The sequence below is a fragment of the Rhinopithecus bieti genome, unplaced genomic scaffold (genome assembly GCF_001698545.2).
Source record: "Rhinopithecus bieti isolate Rb0 unplaced genomic scaffold, ASM169854v2 scaffold_15336, whole genome shotgun sequence".
Classification (NCBI taxonomy): domain Eukaryota; kingdom Metazoa; phylum Chordata; class Mammalia; order Primates; family Cercopithecidae; genus Rhinopithecus; species Rhinopithecus bieti.
In genome coordinates, this window is record NW_016808678.1 from 353,879 (window position 1) to 373,375 (window position 19,497).

The window sequence follows — 19,497 nt, forward strand, 5'->3', positions numbered from 1 at the left end:
AAAAAAAAAAAAAAAAAAAAAAAATAGTGGGGACCATGCCAGCACTTTGGGAGGCCGAGGCGGGCAGATTACGAGGTCAGGAGATCGAGACCATCCTGACCCACATGGTGAAACCCCATCTCCACTAAAATATAAAAAATTAGCTGGGCATGGTGGTACACGCCTGTAGTCCCAGCTACTCGGGAGGCTGAGGCAGGAGAATTGCTTGAACCTGGGAGGCAGAGGTTGCAGTGAGCCGAGATTGTGCCACTGAACTCCATCCTGGAGACAGAGCGAGACTCCGTCTCAAAAAAAAAAAAAAAAAAGTAGAGGCAATCTTTAACTGAAGCCCTCACAATTGCTCCATGTCACAGAGCTAATAAATGATGCAGCTGGGGCTCATTCCATCCTTAACAGAGGAATAAAGGGGAAGATGGACTCAGGTGCAGTAACATTGCAGGTTTGGTGACTGTGGGCATTGTCCTCTGATTACCTCTATCTCCTGTGAAGTAGAAGGTGGTGGTGGTGGTAGGGGCCAATGGGAGGGAGAGGTTACCCGATCACCTGTAGTGAATGCTGTGACAGATGAGCAGCTGTGAGGGCCATATCTCCAGTAGCTCCTGCAGCCAGCGGGCAGAAGCAGGAGGAGTTGGTGACACAGGACTGGGACTGGTTCTCACTTGTCTCTCCCTGTTTTTAACCTTCCAAACCTGAGGGAGGGCCTGCCTTGGAGGTGTACTAACTGGAGTGCCAATTTCATTCCAGAAAGGAAGAGGAATCTCTGGTTACCTGCCAATGTTAATACATGTCAGAACAATAGTCCTGCTTGGGTCCTGGAAAACTGTGGTACAACACCCATGTCATTATCGTCCTTATAATTTTTCACAGGCTTTGTAGCAACTTTGTAATTTGTGCCGAATTTCATTGACATACCAAATCTCAACAGCACAATACTTTTTAGTTCTGAAATGTTTCATTCATTCCATCTTTCATTTATTCATTGCACAAATATTTATTGAGAGTCAGGCAGTAGTGGCCAATACATCCAATGTTCCTGTCCTCATAAACCAAGAAAACACACCTATTTTAACTAGTCTAGATGTGTGTCCCATGAGGTCATGGGCTTTGATTATTTTATTCACCGCTTCATTCTGAGTGCCTGAAACAGTGCTTGGCATGTAAGGGATGCTCAATAAATGTTCGTTTGCAAAGGTGCATTTATCATGAAATTAAACGGAGTTTAAGCTTCATGGCCCCTCAACTGCACTGTCCTCTTTCATGGCTCTGGGAGGGGACTACTGTGTGCTCTCATGGTAATCTGTTTTTATAAAAATTTCAAAGTTAAGATACGTTAACTAGTTCTCTGTCTCTACCCTAACTTCTCCTCCACCACTTTCCGCTGATGTCAATGACATTGGAGAGGCCATGGGCATCCTGGAGATCCAGCTAAGAGGAAGTTGCATTGGAACTACATTTAGTATGGGATGTTGGGGACATATTTATGAGATGTGGGAGACATATGTGGTGTGCTGTCACTTAAGTAGATAAGAAGTTATTGCTAGCTATATCAGTACAGGGATGACATCCAGGAATACTCCTTTACTCACTGTAAAGACCCACCTGGCATGTCATAAAGGTATAGGGTCAGATGTGATGTCACAAAATGAGCCTGTCCTGGGCTCCTGGCACTAGAAGTTTGGGGGTGGTAGAGAAACAAGAGCTTTTTAAAAAGAAGGCCTCCAAAATTGTCCAAGTTTCAAGCCCCTCAAAATGTGAATCTGCCCTTGACTAGATATGAATAAATCTAAATCAGCTCATACTTTATTTTCTCTCACATTTACACACTACAGAGCCTAATAATACGTCAAATCCTTCCAGTGAATGGTATGTCTTCCTAAATGACACACTTGTGAGAACAGCTGGACCTACCTGTCTAAAGGACAGCTAGCTTCCAGCCAGATTTTCAGAGCTGATATATCAAAATCTAATTCCTTTTCCCGAATAACCAAATAAATATTTTCACTGGCAAATTATTCACACCCAATGCTGTACTAGCAAAATCATTATACCTTAGCTAGTGACTGTATTATATTAGTAGATTTCTAGTGGTGTTCATTCATCCATTCACTCATTTGATAAATACACGAAGTCCTTACTACAAGTCAGATATTGGGGGTAATACATTAACTAAGACACAGTCCCCTTCTTCAAAGAGTCTAGTGGGGGAGTGAGACATTTAAACAGGTGATGACAATCCATGATTCACCTTAAGATTGGGGGTGATGATGAGCACAGCATTTTCGAAGCACTTGGGTGGAGCTCCCACCTCAGCAAGGCAAGTCAGGGAATGCTTCTTGGAAAAGCTGAGTCAACCTCTTGGCAGGGATGCTGGAGCACTGGGTGGGAGGGTGAACTGGATCAAAGGTTCCCAAATCTGGCTGATCATCAGAATCACCTGGGGGAGCTTTGAGAGTCCCAGGCCTGCCCCCAACCTACTGACTCAGAATTTCAGTGGGGTGAATTTCAGGAATCTGTCTCTTAAAAAATAAAAGCATGCCTCGTGGGTTTTTGATCCACCAAATTTGGTGAAGCGAATGACTTGTGATTTGGGGAGAGGGCCCAGGGCAGGAAGGGGTAGATTTAAAAAGCCCACAGGGGGCTGCAGAATGCCCTATGGAAGAGGCAGAGTAAGGAGGGGCTAAGGCACAGGTGGGCAGAGGAGACCTTCCAGGCAAGGGGAGCAAGAACCTTCTAGATGGGCTGTTTGAAGGAGGTCAGGCCTTTTTAGAACAGTCACTCAGGAGCCGGATGCGGTGGCTCAAGCCTGTAATCCCAGTACTTTGGGAGGCCAAGACGGGTGGATCACGAGGTCAGGAGATCAAGACCATCCTGGTGAACACGGTGAAACCCCGTCTCTACTAAAAAATACAAAAAACTAGCCGGGTGCGGTGGCGGGCGCCTGTAGTCCCAGCTACTTGGGAGGCTGAGCCAGGAGAATGGCGTGAACCTGGGAGGCGGAGCTTGCAGTGAGCTGAGATCCGGCCACTACACTCCAGCCTGGGCGACAGAGCGAGACTCCGTCTCAAAAAAAAAAATAAATAAATAAATAAATAAACAGAACAGTCACTCAGCATGACTGGCAGCTCACAGGGCCACTGGCTAACTCGGGTTCTAAAAATCATTTAGCAACCTCATAGAGACCACAGAGCTGGCTGTGTTTCACATTGGGGAAAGGGGCAGGAATGCCTGCACTGTAGGGCAGGAAGGAAAAGGTTCAGGCTGCCCCTGTGACCTTGCAGGGACTTTGGTCCCCTGAAAGCTTTGCACTAGTCCAACTTCCAATGCTCTGGTTTAAAAGACCTCCTTGTGTCATTTGCCTTTTCTTTTTTTTTTTTTTTTTTTTGAGATGGTCTTGCACTGTTGCCCAGGCTGTAGAGCAGTGGTGTGATTACAGTTCACTGCAGCCTTGAGCTCCCAGGCTCAAGCTATCCTCCCACCTCAACCTCCCGAGTAGCTGGGACCACAGGCATGCACCACCACACATTTTTGCATTTTTTTGTAGATACGGGTTTTTGCCATGTTGCCCATGCTGGTCTCAAATTCCTGAGCTCAAGCAATCTTCCTGTCTTGGCCTCCCAAAGTGCTGGGATTATAGGCATGAGCCACCACACCCAGCCTTTTTTTCTTTTTTCTTTTCTAATACTTTAAGTTCTGGGATATATGTGCAGAACCTGCAGGTTTGTTACATAGCTATACATGTGCCATGGTGGTTTGCTGCATCTATCAAACCATCATCTAGGTTTTAAGCCCTGCATGCATTAGGTATTTGCTCGGATGCTGTCCATCCCCTTGCCCCCTCCTTTTATTTTCTTTTCCTTTCCTTTTTTTATTTTTTAGAGATGGTGTCTCATTATGTTGCCCAGGCTGGTCTCCCAACTTCTGGGCTCAAGCTGTCCTCCTGCCTCAGCTTCCCAAGTAGCTGGGATTGCAGGCACAGGCCAACACATCCGGCCCCTTTTCTTTTTCTAATAACAGCTTTACTTAGATGTACTTTACATGCCATAAAATTCACCCTTTTAAAGCATACAATTAAGTGATTTTTAGTATATTCACAGAATTGTGCAACCATAACTACTATTTAATTTTAGAACATTGCATCACTGCAAAAAGAAACTGGCACCTATCAAGTCACTTTTCATTTCCCCACCCCATCCCCATCCCATAGCAACCACCAATCTACTTTCTATCACTATAAATTTGACTATTCTGGATATTTCATGTAAATAGAATAAAAAAAAATAAAGCCCCTTTTTTTTTTTCCACTTCTTTTTTTTTTTTTTTTTTTTTTTTCTTTGAGACAGGTCCTTGCTCTGTAGCCCAGGTTGGAGTGCAGTGGAGCGATCTTGACTCGCTGCAACTTCTGCCTCCTGGGTTCAAGCCATTCTCCTGCCTCACCCTCCCGAGTAGCTGCGACTACAGGCGCCCGCCACCATGCCTGTCTAATTTTTTGTATTTTTAGTGAGACAGAGTTTCACCATGTTAGCCAGGATGGTCTTGATCTCCCGACCTCGTGATCCACCTGCCTCGGCCTCCCAAAGTGCTGGGATTACAGGCGTGAGCCACTGTGCCCAGCCATCTGGCTTCTTTTACTTATTTGCATGTTTTCGAAGTTCAACCATGTTGTATGCATCAGTACTTCATTCCTTTTGGTGGCTCAATAATCCTCCATTGTATGGATTTGGTTTATTCATCCATCAGTTGATAGATATTTTGGTTGTTTCTACCTTTTGGCTGTTAGGGATAACACTGCTATGAACATTTGTGTACAAGGTTCTGCATCAACATAGGTTTTTAATTCCCTTGGATATATATAGGAGTGAAATTTCTGGGTCATATGGTAATTTTATTTAACTTTTTGAGGAACTACCAAATTGTGTTCCAAAGCAGTTGCCCTGTTTTACGTTCCCACCAGCAATGTATGAGGGTACTGATTTCTCTATATCCTCCCCAACACTTTTTTTTTTTCTTTTGAGATGGAGACCTGATCTATCCCCCAGCCTGGAATGCAGTGGTGCAATCTCGGCTCACTGCAACCTCCACGTTCCTGGTTCAAGCCATTCTCCTGGCTCAGCCTTCCGAGAAACTGGGAGAAGAGGTGTGCGCTACCACACCAGGCTAATTTTTGTATTTTTAGTAGATACAGGGTTTCACCATGTTGGCCAGGCTGATCTTGAACTCAGACCTCAGAAGACTGGCTCGCCTCATCCTCCCAAAGGACTGGGATTACAGGTGTGAGCCACTGCACCCAGCCCCAACACTTGTTTTTATACCTTTTTTTTTTTTCCCGAGACGGAGTCTCACTCTGTCGCCCAGGCAGGAGTGCAGTGACGCAATCTTGGCTCATAGCAACCTGTGCCTCCCAGGTTCAAGCAATTCTCTTGCCTCAGCCTCTCAAGTAGCTGGGACTACAGGCACCCACCACCACCATGCCTGGCTAATTTTTTGTATTTTTAGTAGAGACGGGGTTTCACCATGTTAGGATTCGCTCAATCTCCTGACCTCAGGATCTGCCCGCACTGGCCTCCCAAAGTGCTGGGATTACAGGTGTGAGCCATCGTGCCTGGCCCTCCTTGTATTTTTTTTTTTTTTTTTTTTTTGTAGCTGTTCTAGTAGGTTTAAAGGGGTACTTTATTGTGGTTTTGATTTGTAATTTTTTTCTTCATTTCTTTTTCTTTCTTTCTTTTATCTTAGAGTCAGGGTCTTGCTCTGTCACCCAAGCTAGAATGCAGTGGCACCATCATGGCTCATTACAACCTCAAACTCCTGGGCTCAAGCAATCCTCCCGCCTCAGCCTGCGTTTTTCATATGACAAATGATGTTGAGCATCTTTTCATGTGCTTATCAGCCATTTGTATGTTGTAGAAATGGCTATTTAGATTCTTTCCCCTTTTTAAAATTGGGTTGTCTTTTTACTACCAAGTTGTAAGAGTTCTTACAAGAGCTATATCTATATTCCAGATATAAGTCCTTTATTAGATATATGATTTGCAAATATTTTCTCCCAGTTTGTAGATTGTCTTTTCACTTTCTTTTTTTTTTTTTTTTTTTTGAGACGGAGTCTCGCTCTGCTGCCCAGGCTGGAGTGCAGTGGCCGGATCTCAGCTCACTGCAAGCTCCACCTCCTGGGTTCACGCCATTCTCCTGCCTCAGCCTCCCGAGTAGCTGGGACTACAGGCAACCGCCACCTCGCCCGGCTAGTTTTTTGTATTTTTTAGTAGATATGGGGTTTCACCATGTTAGCCAGGATGGTCTCAATCTCCTGTCCTTGTGATCCGCCCGTCTCGGCCTCCCAAAGTGCTGGGATTACAGGCTTGAGCCACCGCGCCCGGCCTTCACTTTCTTTATGATGTCCTTTGAAGCATAAAAGTTTTAAATTTTGATGGAAATTCAATTTATCATTTTTTTCTTAGTTACTTGTGCTTATGGTGTCATATTCTGAAAACTAATGCATGATCCAAAGTCATGAAGATTTATTCCTATTTTTTTTCTAGGAGTTTTGTCATTTCACTCTTACATTTAGGTCTACAATCTTCTTTTTTTTTTTTTTTCTTGAGATGGAGTCTTGCTCTGCCACCCAGGCTGGAGTGCAGTGGTGGCACAATCTCGGCTCACTACAATTTCCACCTCCTGGGTTCAAGCAATTCCCCTGCCTCAGCCTCCCAAGTAGCTGGGACTACAGGCGTGCACCACCACACCTGGCTAATTCTTTTTTCTTTTTTATTTTAGTAGAGACGGGGTTTCACTATGTTGGCCAGGATGGTCTTGATCTCCTGACCTTGTGATCTGCCCTCCTCAACCTCCCAAGGTGCTGGGGTTACAGGCGTGAGCCACTACACCCAGACTTTTTTTTTTTTTTTTTTTGAGACAGAGTTTTGCTCTATTGCCCAGGCTGGAGTACTGTAGCACAATCTCAGCTCACTGCAACCTCTGCCTCCTGGGTTCAAGCGATTTTCCTGTCTCAGCCTCCTGAGTAGCTGGGATCACAGGTGTGTACTACCATGCCCAGCTAATTTTTGTATTTTTAGTAGAGACGGGGTTTCGCCATGTTGGCCAGGCTGGTTTCAAACTCCTGACCTCAGGTGATCTGCCCACCTCAGCCTCCCAAACTTCTGGGATTACAAGTGTGAACCACTGCACTGGCCTACAATCCATTTTGAATTAAAAAAAAAATTTTTTTTTTGAGAGATAGAGAAAGTCTCTCTCTGGCACCCCGGCTGGAATGAGGTGGCATGAACATGGTTCACTGCAATCTCAGCCTCCTGGGCTCAAGTGATCCTACTGCCCCAGCTTCCCCAGTAGCAGGGCCCACAGATTGTACCACTATGCCAGGCTAATTAAAAATTTTTTTTTCTTGTAGACATAGGGTTTTGCTGTGTTGCTGAGGCTGGTCTCGAACTCCTAGGCTCTTTCTGCCTTGGCCTCCCAAAGTGCTGGGATTACAGGTGTAAGTCACCACATTCAGCCTTAAATTAATTTTGATATGATATATGATATGATATGATATGATATGATATGATATGATATGATATGATATATTAGGGGGTTCAACTTCATTGTTTTGCATGAGGAAATCCAGTTACCCCCACGCCATTTGTTGAAAAGATTATTTTTCCTCATTGAATTGTCTTGCCACTCTTGTTGAAAATCAACTAACCATATTTGACAGTGTATTTCTGGACTCTCAATTATGTGCCATTAATCTCTATCCTTATTACAGTACCCTGCCGTCTTGACTACTGTAGCTTTGCAGTAAGTTTTGAAATTGGGAGGTGTGAGTCCTCCAACTTTGTTCTTCTTTTCCAAGATTGTTTTGGCTATTCTGAGTCCCTTGTATATTCATATAAATTTCAGGATCAGTTTGTCAATTTCTGCAAAAAAATAAAAAAAGGGCAGCTAAAATTTTGATAGGGATATTGTTGAAATCATTTATTGTTGAAATCATTTATTATTGAAATAGTTCCATGAGGCCACTAACAGGTCACAGTGGGAAACAACTATTTATTATCTATTTGACAGGAAAACTGAGACACAAACAGTGAAGTTTAAAACTTCCTTAGCCTGACAGTGCTGCTTTCAACAGTAGAACAGGTATCTCCCAAATCCCATGACGCCAATTTCCTTCTCTGTCCTTATTACAAGCAAATATTTCCAGAGTGTTTGCTCTGTGCCAGGCACAGTTCCAGGTCCTCAACAATGTAGACATCAAGCCTGAGAAAGAATCATATAAAACTTGCCGTCAGGCCGAGTGTAGTGGTCCACGCCTGTAATCCCAGCACTTTGGGAGGCTGAAGTGGGTGGATCATTTGAGGTCAGGAGTTCGAGACCAGCCTGGCCAACATGGTGAAACTCTGTCTCTACTAAAAATACAACAATTAGCTAGGCTTGATGGCGGACGCCTGTAATCTCAGCTACTCGGGAGGCTGAGGCAGGAGAATCATTTGAATCTGTGAAGCAGAGGGTGTAGTGAGCTGGGATCATGCCACCGCACTCCAGCTTGGACGACAAAGTGAGACTCTGTCTCAAAAAAGAAAAAAAAAAAAAAAAAACTTGCTGTCAAATCAATTGCTCTTTCCAAGAGAGGTGATGTCCATCAGGAATTTTCATTCTCCCTACTATCCAATGTATACCAACCAAATTTTCTTTTAACTTAATAATTTACTAGTTTTCTTTGCCTGATTATCTATCACAGAAAATTTAAAAGATACAAAAATTCCAAAGAACAAAATGAAAATTACCTATAATCCAATAAATCAGAGACAGTCGTTATTGACATATTGGTCTAAGACTCTAAACTCTTTAATAATAATAGATAACATGGTAGTGACTGTGTCTCTGGCCTGTTTAAATACTTTACATTCAGCGGGGTGCGGTGGCTCATGCCTGTAATCCCAACACTTTGGGAGGCTGAGGCGGGTGGATCACAAGGTCAGGAGATCGAGACCATCCTGGCTAACACGGTGAAACCCCGTCTCTACTAAAAATGCAAAAAATTAGCCGGGCGTGGCGGCAGACGCCTGTAGTCCCAGCTACTTGTGAGGCTGAGGCGGGAGAATGACGTAAACCCGGGAGGTGGAGCTTGCAGTGAGCTGAGATGGTGCCACTACACCCCAGCCTGGGTGACAGAGCGAGACTCCGTCTCAAAAAAAAAAAAAAACTTTACATTCATCAATTCAGTTTAATCCTCATGATAACCCGAGTTGGGTATTTATTTATTTATTTATTTATTTGTTTACTTATTCAAGACATGTTTTTCAGCCCCTATTATGTGTTGGGACCTTAGCTAGGTGCTTAGTATGCATTAGTAAATCAAACGAATAAAAATATCTGTCCTCTTTGATTTCACATTCTAGCAGGGGAAATTGCTACTAAACAATACGATAAATAGGTTAATTATATACTACATTAGAAGATGTTAAGTGCCATAGATAGGGATGGGAGTGGAGAGGAGGTGGTATGGGTTGCCTCATTGAGTAGTAAATAGGATAGTCAGGTCTATTTATCTGTTTACCATGATTGTAGTGGATGCTCTGGTTCTGTCTAGGTGCCCTTTCAGGATTGGAGACTATTCCCACAGTTGCTGACAGTGTGGTCAGCCCTCAATTGTCAGTCCTCTTTGGGAATTGCCTTGGATGAAGAAAGTCACCTTACCCAAGATCACTCCAACTCCTGGGACCCACATCCAATGACTGGCCAATATGGGGACTCAAAGGCCTGGTCCCCCTTCCCCAACTTGAGACTACTCTGAAGGATCACCCAGCTTCAGAGCTTCCCATAACTGAGACTTTTAGCCTTTGTTGTGGTCCAACCAACCTCTTCCTATACACAGTCCTCACTCCTTCACTTCCCTCCCAGCACTTCCTAACAAACTTCTTCTGTGCTAATATCTCGGTGTCTGCTTCCCTGGGAACTCAACCCAAGATTGCTGATACCAGCAGTGATCCAAGAAAGCGATCCCAACATGAGATTTTGGAATTGGATCACCTACTATCCAGCTGGCAGTGCAGACCCCATCAGTGGCAGTAGATGAAGTACATATAGTCCCTAGCACAAGGTAGCAGTGAAATTGTTAAAACTTTTGCCAACGGTGAACTAAAATGGTATTCCCACGGAAGGAAATGCACCAGAGGGTGTGACCTATCAGGTAGTTGAGAAATATGGGGGGAATCACCACAAGGACAATGCAGTTAGGTGGCTTTCGCTAAGGATAATTAACACTTTGAAAAAAATAATGAAATGTTGAAAAAGATTCATCAGCAATTGAAAATTGAGTGTGAAAGCCAGAAGACCTCCTTGGGAGCTCATAGGGATACTCTCATCCCCTGCACCTGGAGGAAAGGGAAAGCTGAGGACCAGGTACGTGGTTTAATCCTAAGAGTAGCAGAGTGCAGGCCGGGCACGGTGGGTCACGCCTATAATCCCAGCACTCTGGGAGGCCGAGGCAGGTAGATCACGAGGTCAGGAGTTCAAGACCAGCCTGGCCAAGATGATGAAACACCGTCTCTACTAAAAATACAAACGGCCGGGCATGGTGGCTCATGCCTGTAATCCCAGCACTCTGGGAGGCTGAGGCAGGCGGATCACTTGAGGTCAGGAGTTTGAGACCAGCCTGACCAATATGGTGAAACCCCGTCCTACTAAAAATACAAAAAACTTAGCTGGGCGTCATGGCACAGGCCTGTAGTCCCAACTACTCGGGAGGCTGAGACAGGAGAATTGCTTGAATCCGGGAGGCGGAGGTTGCAGTGAGCCAAGATTGTGCCACTGCACTCCAGCCTGGGTGACCGAGTGAGACTTCAGCTCAAAATAAATAAATAAATAAATAAATAAATAAATAAATATAAAAAATACAAAAAAAAACAAAAAACAAAACAAAACAAAACAAAAAACACAGAAATTAGCCAGGTGCAGTGGCAGGTGCCTGTAATCCCAGCTACTCAGGAGGCTAAGGCAGGAGAATCATGTGAACCCAGGCAGCAGAGGTTACAGTGAGCTGAGATTGCGCCATTGCACTCCAGCCTGGGCAATAGAGTGAGACTCCATCTCAAAAAAAAAAAAAAAAAAAAAGAGTAGCAGAGTGCCAAAGAAGGTTCAAGGACAAGTTCCTGGTTGGGAAAGAATGGGACTCTGATACATGAGATGTGAATATCTGAGTGGATGTACCCAAAGATCTTGAATTCCCAGATTGCTCTGAGCCTGCAGAAGTGGCCCACCTTTCTCTAAGGGCTGGCACTCCGACTTTGCTAAAAGATGATGCAGAGGACTCTCCTCGGCAGGACAACATGCACCTCGTGTAGAATCTGCCACCGTTTGCCCTCCTGACCACTAACCCAGTAACTAGGGTAAAGTCACAGCATGACTTGGCCAGAGACAAGCTGGGTCTCATAAGAGAAGGAAGGGCTTCTATTGTGAAGGAGCTGCAGAACCTACCAACATGTACCAGGAGCTGTTGACAGACTGCTAGGCATGGGTCCCAGAGGGAGGCCCTGAGATTGGAAGAGTATGCCAGAGACTATGTTCAGAAGGCATGGGATCAACAGGGGCAAAACATTTCGAAAAAGGAAAGATGATCAATTTGGAAATACCCCGGCATGATCACGGGATGACAGTGGAAACATACTGCTAGAATGGCTCTTAGAAGACTGAATAAAATTATGGCCCTCACCAACTAAGGTAGGAATGCCAGAATTGCCATAGCAGAAGATGGAAGAGGGGAAAAGGCTCAGAAAAATGGCCGTGCTAGAACTGCTATACTGCATGCAGCAGGAAAGCCTGCAAGGTGACTATATCCCACAGGAGACCTGGAAGATATCCCAAAGCAATAAGAAATGCACTGCTGGGAGAGACATAAGAGGGCACTAGTATCACCAAGAGTCTCTAGGCCAGGGCTAATGATCAGGGCTAATGGTCAAACAGAACTAGGCTCATGCATGACAGTGGGGATGAAGGGATCCTGAAACAATAGCAGCTAGATGTGTCTGTTAACCCTCAGAAGCCAAGTGGATGCAATTCTCATAATGAGCAAGTTTGGAGTGGCAGCTGGGGACCCTGACCCTCAGACAGTTGTGGCGATAGTTACTAGAACATAGCTAAACTAATTGGGCAAAAGTGTTCTGCTCGCTGGGCGCAGTGGCTCACGCCTGTCATCCTAGCACTTTGGGAGACCGAGGCAGGCAGATCACGAGGTCAGGAGATCGAGACCATCCTGGCTAACACGGTGAAACCCCGTCTCTACCGAAAATACAAAAAATTAGCCGGGTGTGGTGGTGGGCGCCTGTAATCCCAGCTACTCAGGAGGTTGAGGCAGGAGAATTGCTTGAACCCAGGAGGTAGAGGTTGCAGTAAGCCAAGATCACGCCACTGCACTCCAGCCTGAGCAACAGAGCAAGACTCTGTCTCAAAAAAAAAAAAAAAAACCAAAAACCAAAAACCAAAACTATCAAAGAACTGAAATTCGGCCAGGTGCAGTAGCTCATATCTGTAATCCTAGCACTTTGGGCGGCCGAGGCAGGAGGATCACTTGAGGTCAGGAATTTGAAACCAGCCTGGCCTACACGGTGAAATCCTGTCTCTACTAAAAATACAAAAAAATGGCCAGGTGCCGTGGCTCACGCTTGTAATCCCACTGTGTCCGGAATTGTTCCTTCCAGTGGGTTCTTGGTCTCCCTGACTTCAAGAATGAAGCCGCGTACCCTGGCGGTGAGTATTACAGTTCTTAAAGATGGTGTGTCCAGAGTTTGTTCCTTCAGATGTTCAGATGTGTCCGGAGTTTCTTCCTCCAAGTGGATTTGTGGTCTCCCTGACTTCAGGAGTGAAGCTGCCAACCTTCGCAGGGAGTGTTACAGCTCTCAAAGGTGGCGCATCGGGAATTGTTCATTCCTCCCAGCGGGTTCGTGGTCTGGCTGGCTTCAGGAGTGAAGCTGCAGACCTTCCTGGTGACTGTTACAGCTCATAAAGGTAGTATGGACGCTAAGAGTGAGCAGCAGCAAGATTTATTGCAAACAGCAAAAGAACAAAGCTCCCACAACAGGGAACAGGGCCTTGCGGGTTTCCGCTGCTCCCTAGGTGGCCTGCTTTTATTCCCTTTTTGGCCCCACCCACATCCTGCTGATTGGTCCATTTTATGGAGTGCGTTTAAAATCCCTTAGCTAGACACAGAGTGCTGATTGGTGCATTTACAATCCTTTAGCTAGACACAAGAGTTCTCCAAGTCCCTACCTGATTAGCTAGACACAGAGCGCTGATTGGTGCAGCGTTTACAAACCTTGAGCTAGACACAGAGTGCTGATTGGTGCATTTACAATCCTTCAGCTGGACAGAGAAGTTCTCCAAGTCCCCCACCCCATTAGCTAGACACAGAGCACTGATTGGTGCATTTACAAACCTTTAGCTAGACACAGAGTGCTGACTGGCGCATTTACAATCCTTTAGCTAGAAAGAAAATTCTCTAAGTCCCCACCTGACCCAGAAGCCCAGCCTGCTTCACCTTTCACCAGCACTTTGGGAGGCCGAGGCGGGCAGATCACAAAGTCAGGAGTTCAAGACCATTCTGGCCAAGATGGTGAAACCCCCTCTCTACTAAAAATACCAAAAAATTAGCTGGGCGTGGTGGTGTGCGCCTGTAATCCCAGCTACCCAGGAGGCTGAGAAGGAGAATTGCTTGAACCCAGGAGGCAGAGGTTGCAGAGAGCCAAGATGGCGCCAGTGCACTCCAGCCTGGGCGACAAAGCAAGACTCTGTCTCAAAAAATAAAATAAAATAAAATAAATAAAAATACAAAAAAACCAGGCATGGTGGTTCGTGCCTGTAATCCCAGCTACTCGGGAGGCTGAGGCAGGAGAACCGCTTGAACCCAGGAGGCAGCGGTTACAGTGAACTGAGATGGCACCACTGCACTCCAGCTCAGGTTGACCCAGCAAGACTCTGTCTCAAAAAAAAAAAAAGAACTGAAACTCACCAGATCACCACATCCAGACAATGGACAATGAGATGTTGGACCCCTCATTCATCATGATTGCTTCCTTGCCCCTCCCTAGTTCCTATTTTGTTATACATTGTTACACTTCTTCCCTGCTATATAAACCTCTAGTTTTAGTACAGCATGGAGATGGATTTGAGACTAAGCTCCCATCTCCTCAGCTGTAGCACCTGATCTGTAGCTACAGAAGACTATAGCACGACTTTTTCTTCTTCTTTCTTCTTCTTTTTTGCTTATTCCTTGGTAATACTCGTTGTCTCCATCATTGGCTTTCTGTGCAGGGAGCAGCAGGACCTAGACCAAACCTCTGGTGTTTCAGTAACAGTATCATACTACCCAGTCTGAGAGAATGGTGGAGTAGCCTGTTGAAGCAACAGCTGGGAGGCGTTGCAAAGATGGCAACAAACTTTCAATCTGGAAACCAAGAGGCAGAAGCAAGAATGACTCCACTTATCATCATACTCAATCACCCACTTGGAGAATTTGTGCTTCCTGTCTCTGCAACTATGTGCGCTGCAGCGTTAGAGGTCCTGGCATTAGAATGGAGAAATGCTGACCAGGCGTGGTAGCTCATGCCTGTAATCCCAGTACTTCAGGAGGCCAAGGCAGGAGGATTGCTTGAGCTCAGCAGTTTGAGACCAGCCTAGGCAACATATTGAGATTCTCATCTCTACAAAAAAGTAAAAGTTAACTGGACATGGTGGCACATGCCTGTAGTCCCAGCTACTTGAGAGGCTGAGATGGGACTTCAGGCTATTTGTGCCAAGCAGGACCAGCAGACAAGAAGAAGAGTCACCACTTTGGCAGAGGCAATTGACTGTGATCAGCAAGGAAAGGGAGCTCTACTGTTACACACTGGGGGCAAGGAAGAACATGTTTGGCACCCAGGTGATCCACTTGGGTGACTTGGTACTCCCCCCATTTTGACAGCTAATGGACAACTACAGCAGCTGTGGCCTGAGAAGGGCCTGGTGACCAGGGAGCAGATAGATCCCTCAGGGATGAGGGTCTAGGTCCCCGGACCAGGTAGGCCACCTAGACCAGCAGAGTCTATTTGTGGGTGAGGGGAAATCTAGAATTGATAGAAGTGGAAGTGAAAAATGGGTATTAATCGTAGGCTCAAGACAAGCTGCAATGTCAGGGGCTGTTGTTCATCTCCTTAACCTTCCTGTTATAAGTTTCTTCCAGGAAAGAAGCCCACTGGAATTCCAAAGGAACTACTCCTTGAACTTATTTGAAGTAGATCTGAACAGCACAAGGGGTGAATTATAATGGACACTGAGATGCGTGGTCCATAACCCCCATTAGGACTGATTACTTATCCCTGCAACTGCTTGGGAGTGCTGCAGGCAGACAGCTCTCAGCTGTGAGCACTCCTTAGGAATCGCCTCTGTCGCAGAGAGCAGCCTACTCGCTTTCCTAGAGCTGCCTTCATCCAGTGACCTGGCCCCCTCACCCTAACTAAGGACATCTCTGAAGGGCCTGCCAGCCTCGGAGCTCCTCTTGGGGTTGGCTGATGACTTTGTTGAGACTATTGCACAGTCTAGTCCTGCTTCCTCCTCTTCCTGTCCACAGGAGTTGACCCCAAGAGCACTCCCCAATAAACTTCCCACTCAGTCTCCATCTCAGAGACTGCCTCCGGAGAACTCAAACTGTGACGGTAATATTTGAGCAAAGACTTGAAGGAAGTAACAAGGAAGATTATTCCGGGTAAAAGGGCAGCTAGTCCAAAATCTCTAAGGCAGGAATGTCTGTGTGGTCAAGAAAGAGCGCAAGAAGCCAGAGTGGCCGTAGTGGAAGGAGGGAATGGAGACCATGGAGGAAGATGAGATCAGAGCAACAGTAGGAAGCCAGATCATGGAGTGCCCCAAAGACTGTTGTTGGATTTGGCTTTGTACTATGAGTGGGTCCCATTGCAGGGTTTTGATAAGACAAGTGACATGGCCAGGCGCAGTGACTCATGCCTGTAATCCCAGCACTCTGGGTAGCCAAGGCAGGCAGATCACCTGAGGTCAAGAGTTCGAGACCAGCCTGGCCAACATGGTGAAACTTCGTCTCTACTAAAAATACCCCCCCCCCAAAAAAAAAAATTAGCTGGGCGTGGTGGCGCGCACCTGTAGTCCCAGCTACTCAGTGAGGCTGAGGCAGGAGAATTGCTTGAACCAAGGAGGTGGAGGTTGCAGTGAGTTGAGATCACACCACTGCACTCCAGCCTGGGTGACAGAGGGAGACTCCATCTGAAAAAAAAAAAAAAGAAAGAAAGAAAATTGACACACTCTAACTTGAAATGGAAAGAATCATTCTGACTGCTGTCTTGAGAAAAGAGTATGAAGAGGAAGGATGGTCACAGGGAGACTAGCAGGGACTCTATTTCAGTCATCCATTGAGATGGGACAGTGGCCCAGACCATGGTGGCAGTGGAGAAGACGGCAAAAACTGATCTGATTCTGGATATAGGCTGAAGGTAGAGCCAACAGATTTCCTGAGCAATTGGGTATAGTCTGTGACAGAAAGAAAGAAGTCGAGGATGACTCCAGGGTTTTTTGTTCTGAAGCATCTGAAGAATGGAATTGAGATGGGGAATGCTATGGATGCAGTGAATGGGGGAATAGAAGATAAGGAGTTTAATTTCATTTTGGATGTGAATTTTAAGACGCCTATTAGACATCCAAATAAAGATGTCAAGTAGTCAGCGGGATGTACCAGTCTGGATTTCAGGGGAGAGGTCTGGACTGGAGATATAAATTGGAATCATCTGCACATGGACATGGTTGAAAGTCTTGAGACTGGATGAGACCACCAAGGTAAGGGGTGTAGATGAAGAAGAGAAAACCAGGAACCAAGTCCCAGGTGCTGTATCCTTAAGAAGGCAGGGAGGAGGGAAGAGCCAGCAAGGGAGATAGAGAAGTGACCAGTGTGGGGTAGGAGGGAAATTAAGAGAAAATAGGGTCCTAGAAGCCAAGAGAACCAATTGTGTCAGAGACGAAAGGGGGCCCAACTGGCTTGAATTATGCCCAAAGACCAAGTATGATGACAGCTAAGGACTGTTCCTTGAACTTAGTCAATGCTGGCAACCTTGACAACATCAGTTTTACTAGAGTAGCAAGGACAAGAGCCTGACTGGAATGGCTTTCAAAGAGAGTGCATATCACCTATTCTTCTGAGAAGTTTTATTGCAAAGAAAAGCAGAGAAATGGTAGGTAGTGGTGGAGGAAGTGGTTAGGAGAAGGTATTATTATTGTGATCCATTTTACAGATGAGGAAAATTAGGCAGCACTTTGGGAAGCCAAGGCAGAATTGCTTGAGCCCAGGAATTCCAGACCAGCCTGAGAAACATGGCGAAACCCTGTCTCTACAAAAAATATCCAGGCATGGTGGTACATGCCTGTAGTCCTAGCTACTAGGGAAACTGAGGTGGGAGGATTGCTTGACTCAGGAGGTCAAGGCTGCAGTGAGCTGTGATCGCACCGCTGCACTCCAGCCTGGGGAGAGAACAAGACCTTGTCTTGAAAAATAAAAGTCAGGGAATTTGCTTAGGTTCATTCAGATAGCAAGTTGTGATTTGAGCTCAGAATCTAGAACCTGAGCTCTTACTTTTTTTTTTTAACCAATTCCCTATTGATGGAACTAAGTTTTCTCAAATTTTCTATTATATTGATTTTACTTCTATTGTTTAAAATGTCAGTTATAAAGTAGATGAATATTCTTTTTTTTTTTTTTTTTTTTTATGTTGGCTAGGCTAGTCTCAAACTCCTGACCTCAGGTAATCTGCCCACCTCGGTCTCCCAAAGTGTTTGAGCCACTTCTCTTGGCCCAGATGAATATTCTTACAGGTAAGCATATAATCACATTTCTGATTATTTCCTTAAGATGAATTTCTGGGCTTAGACAACCTGGGTCAAACGGTATGCACATGTGTATAGCTTTGGATGCCTCTTGCCAACGCTCTACGGAAAGGTTGTAGTCGTTCCCACTTTTGTCAGCAACACAGGAGAAGGTCCATTTCCTGCATCATTACCAACACTGGGTCTTATCTTTCTCTCCCAACCGCCTCCCACTGCATAGTGAGAATGATACCATTTTATTTTCCATATGTATGATTACCAGTTAGATTTGACCATGTTGTACAGGTCTATCTTCCAGCCACCCCTTTGGCTTCTGCTGGTGTTTATCACTCTCAGACTTGATTGCCTTCACCTGACCCCTCTCATCAGGAATATTCATCTCTTGCTGCAATAGACCCAGTTTAGAAGGTAGACTGCACAGAGCTAGGTTGAATTTTAAAATAACAATAATTTTAGGGTAAGAAATTAGATCTTGGGTGATTTTTCTGAGAGACTGTGGAAGAGCTAAGATTTTAGAAAAGCTAGGGGCAATATAGGAAGGTGTGATCATTGGACCTTCTGTGTGACTCTCCATGTAGCTATGACCTAAGAGTGTCTCATTCCGAAGAATCCCCCAGAGTGTGCATTGAAAGGGGTGGGAGGTCCCTTCATAAAATATACTTCCAGGGCCATAATTTTCAGTTTAGCGACTGTTGGAGGGCTTTCCTGTTCTTCCTTTTCTCCTCAACCTAGCCCTGTCTGGGAGCACAGCTGATAAACTGACCCCAGCACATCTGAAAGAAGCATAGATATTTTTCTTTTCTTTTTTTTTTTTTGAGATGGAGTCTCACTCTGTTGCCCAGGCTGGAGTGCAGTAGTATGATCCCGGCTCACTGCAACCTCCGCCTCCTGGATTCAAGTGATTCTCGTGCCTCAGCCTCCCAAGTAGCTGGGACTATAGGCATGTGCCACCACACCCGGCTAATTTTGTATTTTAGTAGAGATGGGGTTTCACCATGTTAGCCAGGCTGGTCTCGAACTCCTGACCTCAAGCAATCCACCCGCCTTGGCCTCCTAAAGTGCTGAGATTACAGGCATGAACCACTGCGCCCAGCCAGATATTTCTTTTCTTTTCTTTTCTTTTTTTTTTTTTTTTTTTTGAGATGGAGTTTCACTCCTATTGCCCAGGCTGGAGTGCAATGGTGTGATCTCAGCTCACCGCAATCTCCGCCTCGCAGGTTCAAGCGATTCTCTTGCCTCAGCCTTCCAAGTAGCTGGGATTACGGGCACCCACTACCACATCTGACTAATTTTTGTATTTTTAGTAGAGACTGGGTTTCTCCATGTTGGTCAGGCTGGTCTTGAACTCCCGACCTCAGGTAATCCTCCCGCCTCGGCCTCCTGAAGTGTTGTGATTACAGGTGTGAGCCACTGCGCCTAGCCAGATATTTCTTTATACCAGTAATACATAGTTGTTGTAAAAAGATTAGGAAATAGGCCAGTACAGTGGGGCCTGTCTGTAGTCCCAGTTATGCAGGAGGATTGCTTGAGCCCAGGAGTTCAAGGCCAGCGTGGGCAACATAGAGATAACCCCTCTCCACTCCCCCATCTCCATCGCAAAAAAAAAAAAAAAAAAAAAAAAAATTAGGGGGGCGGGGG

General features: G+C 45.5%; 2 long non-coding RNA genes across 3 annotated transcripts in view; one reads left to right on the top strand and one right to left on the bottom strand.

Moving 5' to 3' along the window:
• The window catches only part of LOC108538737 (uncharacterized), a 52,051-nt gene that overhangs the window by 9,017 nt on the left and 23,537 nt on the right, over positions 1 to 19,497 (top strand). The window lies entirely within an intron of this gene.
• The window catches only part of LOC108538736 (uncharacterized), a 54,509-nt gene continuing 49,017 nt past the window's right edge, over positions 14,006 to 19,497 (bottom strand). For both annotated transcript variants that reach the window (XR_001888176.1, XR_001888177.1), the window contains exon 8: positions 14,006 to 14,428. This is a non-coding gene — a long non-coding RNA (uncharacterized LOC108538736). The remainder of the gene's footprint in view (positions 14,429 to 19,497) is intronic.